The 7500-nt window shown below is 37.6% G+C and overlaps 1 protein-coding gene across 1 annotated transcript in view; it reads left to right on the top strand.

Moving 5' to 3' along the window:
* Nucleotides 1–7500, top strand: part of LOC137988756 (tyrosine kinase receptor Cad96Ca-like) — a 46077-nt gene that overhangs the window by 3614 nt on the left and 34963 nt on the right. The gene's annotated exons all lie outside the window — the stretch shown is intronic.

The raw sequence follows: 7500 nt of genomic DNA, 5'->3' as shown, positions 1-7500 counted from the left end.
TAAGTGATGCGAGGATCAAGCAAATGTTCAAAAATCTGTCCTTTAAGGTACATTGTATGTTTGTCATCGGTGTGAGACAAATACAGTGTATATTCAGATTTCAGACCTGGAAACCTTTAGACCTGCGTATTCGCGTCCATCATTTCTACCTGAACATTATAGGGTAAAGGGTAAAGGGTAAATGGTAAATGGTGAAGAGTGGAGATTTCTATCTGAGGTTTGTCATGTTGGATTAAACTTCAACATTAGCTCAATTTCGTCAATTTTCAACAACCTGTCTCGCGACCAAAGAATTACCACCATGGTAACTCTTTGTTCGCGGGACAGGGGGGTACAATGCAAATTTTCGGTGGTCCAGCTAAATAAAATTCAAGATGGCATGATTAATATTCGATCTATTGCCTCTTAATTGCTACTACATTACCCTTTCAGATTTCTAAATGGCACAAAAATAAGGCTAAATAGACCTGAACATTATAGGGTAACGGGTAAAGGGTAAAGGGTAAATGGTGAAGAGTAGAGATTTCTATCTGAGGTTTGGATTAAACCTCAGATAGTTCAATTTCTTCAATTTTCAACAACCTGTCTCGCGACCAAAGAATTATCACAATGGTAACTCTTTAGTCGCGGGACAGGGGGGTACATTGCAATTTTTCGGTGGTCCAGCTAAATAAAATTCAAGAATTAATATTCGATCTATTGCCTCTTAATTGCTACTACAGTACCCTTTTAGATTTCTAAATGGCACAAAAATAAAGACTTATCACTCCCCTCGAATATGTACTTAAAATAAAATGAACAATTTTTTTGAAACTGTTATGCCAGTTCATTCATGACTTTGTATGGGGAATATAAAATTATAAATGCTAAAATAAGCTGTAAATGTAGAAATAAACTTCACTTACCTCTACGTACAGCTGTCTTCGTGTTTTCTGTGAAATTGGAGGGCAAACTGTGTCCGTTTTAGACGGGTTTGTGGCTTACGATTTTTTACGATGTCTTTAGTTGTCATTTCCCCTCATAAAGGGAAGATCCCACAGTATTCGAGCGGTAGGAATGCGTAGCATGATTCTCATGTGCCAGTCACAAACCGTCATGCTGATTGCTCCTTTGTGATTGGACGATTGCCTAACGTCGTCCAATTCCGAAAGGGGAAAGTGGGTGCTCTGTGGGGGAAATGACAACTAACGACATCGTAAACATTCGTAAGCCACAAACCAGTCTAAAAGGGACACTTGCCCTCCGACTTCACAGAAAAGACTAAGACAACTGTAGGTAGAGGGAAGTGAAGTTTATTTCTACATTTACAGCTTATTTTAGCATTGAGAAGCTCAAAGTTAATTTTCCCATACAAAGTCTATAAATCGTGTACCGAGCTTGGGCTGCCTGTCGAAGAATCTATTTATTTTCACAGCGTTCCGCGCCGATCAACTCGAAACTTCAACGTCCAAACACGTGTTTTGTAGCTGTTAGCGACTTCGGCGCCCGAAAAAAAAGAAATCCTTACACTCCCGGCTCAATTTTCCCCACCCCGCGCAGGCAAAGGTCAAATTCCCCACTCCCCGGGCACAGAATATAGTCAAATGCCCGGGGAAGGGGGGGGGGGGGGATGTTGAAGTTTCGATTTGATCGCCGCATTAAACAACCCTTTTCATCAATCACCGAGGTTTACACACTAAAGTAAAAGTACATTTAAACTTAAATTCGAACGAAAAAACAATAGTTTCAATGACAAAAGAAAGATCACTATCACCAATGGAAAGCTTAAAGGGACTAGGTTACGCTATTTTAGGTACTTTTGTTTAATTTTGTTAATTATGAGCTCTAAACGCTCTAAACGTGAAACTGGCAGAGCAAGGGCCTTTCATTCGGAAAATCACGGCCACATAACAACTAAGAATGATTTTCTAGCTGTGTAAATGACATTTCGATATAGACAGATATAAATTTGAAAAAAAAAGGTGGGCCGACGTTTTTCAAATTTACCCAAATTCAATCCATTTCAATCCTCTCCAGTTTTGTCCATCCATATCCCTTCTTGGCTTCCCTGTGTTTTGTTAGAGTTCTTCTATAGTTTTGAACAGTTATTTTGATATTTTAGTTAATTCTATGACCATTCGATCAGTGCTGAAATTGCCTAAAATTGCGTGACCTAGCCCCTTTAATTAAATATTCCTGAGAAGTAGTGTCAGTGTGCATACATTAAAGTTCAAAGTAGCAACCGTCAAATGCTCATTTTCACAAAAACAACATTAGCAACTGTTGCTCCAGATGATAAATGATCTACATCTCCACAGCAAAAAAAAAAAAAAAAACAGAACTGAATCTCAATTTTGCGTTAAAGAGCATCATTTATTTTAACAACACTTGAGGTGTAATTTAGGAACAAAATAGTAAACAAATATAAGCGATCGATACACAGTTCATCGTCGGCCCGTAACTTTGCCATGGCCACTGTTAATAATCAAGGGATTGAATGTTCAACACGTTAATTTTAACAATAACTCCGAAAAAGTTGAATAATTTGCAAAACAGACAAGTTACGTGCAAAACAAAAAACCGCCCAGGTAGAAATCTTATTAAGATCAGATCTTACAAGATCTTGTAAGAATCTTGTAAAATGGGTGTTAAGATGAAAATCTTAGTAAGATCTTGTTTAAGATATTTGATCTTAATAAGATCTTGTTTAAGATCTTTGATCTTAATGAGATCTTATTACATTTGCTTATCAAATTTTCTTCCAAAATTTAATGTTGTTGAAAGTCTAAGATCTTGTAAGATCTTAACAAAATCTTACAAGATCTTAGGACCATCTAACATGATCTTACCATAAACGATCTTACAAGATCTTAGTGAAAATCTTACAATGTCTTAGTCAAGATCCTAAAAGATCTTACTTAAGATCTTACAAAAGATCTTAGTAAACAATTTACAAGATATAAGTCAAGATCTTAAAAAAAATCTTACAAGATCTAGTAGGGATCTTAAATAAGATCTTACGAATGATCTTGCAAGTCTAAGTAATGATCCTACATAAGATCTTAGTGAAGATCTTACAAGATCTTAGTACACACCCTACAATATTGTGCATGATCTTTGTCCGGCAAGCTGTTGCAAGAATTTATCTTAGTAAAGACCTTTCACAATCTTATTAAAGAACGTTTATTCAGGCTGGACTTGTGGCCTTTCATTTGGCCTTTCAAAGTCTTAACCTTTTTCTCTCACAACAATTTTATTCTTTGAAGATGAACGAGCCAAGGACTTTTGTTTTTTTAACATGAATGTTGGTTGGGGAGTGTGTGGACGGTTTCAAAAACAAAAACATGAAAGAAAAGACAAAGATAAAAAATTACTGGAAAATCCTACTGAAACAGCTTGATTTTCATAACAATGTGTGACCAACTGAGTCTATACTTCAAATTTACACTATTTTAACATACCATTCTACTATTTTTTCCATACTAATTGCCCCAAATTGGAAGTATTGGAATTTCTAGTAGCCAAAAGGTTGGCCGGCGGGGGCTCACGGTGGACTTAAAATTCTGAGGAACTTAATACTTTAAGTCAATTCGTTCAACGAAGAGACTATTTTGGCCTTTAATAAAAGGTTTAAAAAACAGTGAGTCCGCCATAAATCTTGTTCAATTTCTGTTCGTGAGTGCAAGAAATCGAGTCAAGTCGGCCATGTTGGATAGCAGATGAGAGACTGAGAACGAGTGAGCCACCTTATGCTCTTGTCAGCAGTCACGAGAAAGAAGAAGAAATTCGGGGCTTGATCAGGAATCGGTTGATCAAAGGATGATTCGAGCTTGCATTTCGGTTGTTTTACGCGTGAAAAGCGCTGAGCCAAAACAAGAAAATGTTGGTAACAACTCCTTTACAAGAGGTAAGCTGTAACTATGAGAGGATACTGTTTATTTTCGATTCTGGACTGTCTCTAAAATTTACGACTTAGCATTCAAATATTTTTCACACATCCAATTTATGCATGTATTAATCCCCCAGTAGATAAATTAAAAAAACTTAAACAAGAATTTCCGTAGCTTGATAATACAAAAGGTTGAGCAAATGACTAAATGATTGGAGAACGCTCCCACAGCACATATGATTTAAGAGCTCTCCCACAGTGTCCTTTTTGATTAATGCTGCTCATTACTATGGCACTCAGTGCATCAACTTGTACTACGTGCAAGTTTATGTGTGAGATAATCTATTGACCTTTTGGGCCAAGATAGGTAGCTGTATAAAAATCTGCTTTTCACACATTGATCAACTCTGGATTGATCCACTGATCCATTGATCCACTGATCCACAGGATCAACTCTGGACGTGACAATGTAAATCATGCTTTCTTTTAATTTATAACTTTGCACTTTAGCTTCCAGATCACTAGAATTCAATTAAAATTCTGCAAGCAAGAAATAAGTTTTCTTTACTTTCCATATATTGCTATCTGCTGAAGCCAGCTTGAAGACTAATAATACCCTATACCAAAGCCAAAAACTTTAACAATAATTATTGTACGTCTACAATACAATAACTTTATTGAAAAGTGAGGATTGAGTATCAATTAAGTTAGTGAATTAAGTATGAAGTAACATAGAAAGCAAACTTGAGTTAAAATACCGGTAGTATTTTTTTTTATTTAGCATTACTTTGTAAATTCGAACACACACAACGAAAACTTTCTATTTAGTCTAAAACTTCATTCCAATATACCATATACTGTTTTTAGCTGAATGTTTTACCCTCATAGTTTCAACATTAAAACTGTTGCCTTAAACCAATCAACGTTTTTGATAGTGGAAAAGCTAAGCTGCATAGTCCAGTTGACTAATCATTATTTCCTTATCTTTTTTTATACAGGAGCAATAAAAGATAACATTGGGGAAGTGTAATTTCAGAAAAAATGGGGACAGATAAGGCAATCACTGAATCAGAAGTGTTTAGATTCAAGATGTAAAAGATGTCAATAAATCTTAGAAATAGCTTATAGAGAAATTAATTGAACTTGGCCTGAAAATACACCCTCTTGTGGTTGGAATTTTGCCCAGTTTTATTCTAAATTCACTCTCCTTTTGCGATCATTAAAAAAAAAACATCAAAGTAGAAAGCGGAACTTATCAACAAGAAACTGGATACGAAAATCCCACCTTATTCTATGATCCCTTGTTTCGCAAAAGGAGTGTAAATTATGGTAAAAAAATGGTTTTTTGGAAGGGAAAGAATACCTCAGGACCCCTCTTAAGCATGCCTTTTTTTGACTAATCTTGAACTTGAATTGAAATTTTATGGGTAATTCAGGTCAGACTTTACTGTGACCCGAATAGGCCATTTTACAGTTTTTTGCTCAGCGACCTAGTCTATGAATGACTGCGAGGCTGCCCGTAACGTTGCATTGATACAGCCCCCACTGCTTTTATCATGTAAATTGTGTTGTTGTAATTCTAATTAGTCCATATTAACATTACAAAAGCACGGAGGTTGTATCAAAACACGGTCACCGGCAGCATCTCTTCCATTCTTAGGACAGGTAACTTAGCTACAACTGTAAAATGGTCTATTACCAGTAATATTTCAGGTCACTGGAGCACAGATTATGTAAAACAAAACAACTCCAAATAAAGACTAATTCCAAGTGACCAAAAATGCAACTTGCTTTCCTGTACCTGCAGAAAGCCCCCAAAATTTATAAGTTTATCGCTGGTAATCTTGCAATATATTGCCCAAGATTGCTGAAGGATCTTGTAAGATCAGGAAAAAGATTCTTGGAAGATCTTAGCCCCACAACAGCTTACAATATCTTGTAACATTCTTAAAAAGAGATTCTTAAAAGATCGTGTAAGAATCTTGTAAGATCTTAGATAGAATCTTACAGGATTCTTACAAGATCTTATCTAAGAACTTGTTCAAGATCTTATAAGATTCTTACAAGATTCTCATAAGATCTTGTAAGAATCTTGTTAAGAATCTTAATTAAGAAACACAGTAAGATCTTATTAAGAAACTTATTAAGAATATTAGTAAGATCTTAATAAGATTTCCACCTGGGCGAGACCATGACATGTGCGCGTCCGGAACGAATATCAACAGGGTCGCACAAAACAAAAATTTAACATACTTCACCGTTGGATTCCCTCATTTCGCTCACGATAAGCAAAACAATGCTTAAAATTCGCTTGGAGTGCATGCAACAAACTGAACTTCCACTCAAATGTTTAATTATCAGTGTCGCCGATTGTCTCGCCTAAAAACAAGCTCACATCATGTCACGCAACACGTGGGAATTCAAGGGTGACCGGAAAATACTGACCCCGGTCCATGGACCCCTCTACGGACTGGGTCCACGGACTGCCTCACGGACTGGTCCATGGACTACCCTTACGGACCCCCTATACATCATCAGTCCTTTTTGCGCCATGGGACGCATAAGGCCTCTACAGTCTCTCTCCAGCAGGAGCGGTCTTGTGCCACCTTTCGAATTTCACTCCAGGTCAGGTGCATGGACTTGAGTTCTTTCTCCGCTGACCTTCGCCAAGTTATTCTTGGCCTTCCCCGTTGTCTTTTCCCCTCTGGTGTCCAGAACAAACTTTCTTTAGCAACATCGCCAGAGTCCTTTCTTAATACATGCCCAATCCATGTCCATTTCCTGCGGGTTATGTCCACCATAATGTCCTCTTGTTTACAGATGTTTCGCACTTCCAGGTTGGATACCTTTTGTGGCCACCTTATGCCTAGTATAATGCGCAGGCACTTATGGATAAAGACCCTCAACTTTTTAACTATTTCCTCAGTCGTTTTCCAGCTTTCAGAGCCATAAAGAAGCACTGTCTTTACGTTTGAATTGAAGAGTCTTAGTTTGGTCTTAAGAGAAATCCTTTTAGAACTCCAAATTGGTTTCAGCGATGTAAATGCCTGCCTGGCTTTACCAATACGTGTTTTCACATCTGCATCAGCGCCGCCCTGCACATCAATCATGCTGCCAAGGTAAGAGAACTGGTCGATTTTCTCTACCTCATGCCCGTCTATTCTGATTTGGCAGTTCCTTTTACATCCAGTGCTCATCCATTTGGTCTTTTTTGTATTTATCTTAAGTCCAACTTTACGCGCATTATTGTTTAATCTTGCTGTTTTCTCGCTTAGGTGAGATCCAGAGCTGGATAAAAGGCAGATGTCATCCGCATAGTACAGGTCTTCCAATACAGTTGTCAATTTCCATCTAATCCCAGTACGTTGGTGACTTGTTGTTTCTTTCATCACCAAGTCTAGGGCAATCAAAAACAATAGAGGTGACAGCATGCATCCTTGCTTAACCCCGGTTTCCACGGCAAACCATGATGTAAGATTGCCTTCATGGAGAACGCTACATGTGAAATCTCTGTACAAAGCTTGTATCATTCTGATGATCTTTTGTGGGATGCCATAAAGCCCTAAGAGTTTCCATAGGGTGTCCCGATGCACACTGTCAATGAAATTCAGGTGCAGGGATGCCTGCCATTC

This window comes from Montipora foliosa, unplaced genomic scaffold, assembly GCF_036669935.1.
Source record: "Montipora foliosa isolate CH-2021 unplaced genomic scaffold, ASM3666993v2 scaffold_426, whole genome shotgun sequence".
Taxonomy (NCBI): Eukaryota; Metazoa; Cnidaria; class Anthozoa; order Scleractinia; family Acroporidae; genus Montipora; species Montipora foliosa.
This window is presented reverse-complemented; position numbering and strand designations above follow the sequence as displayed.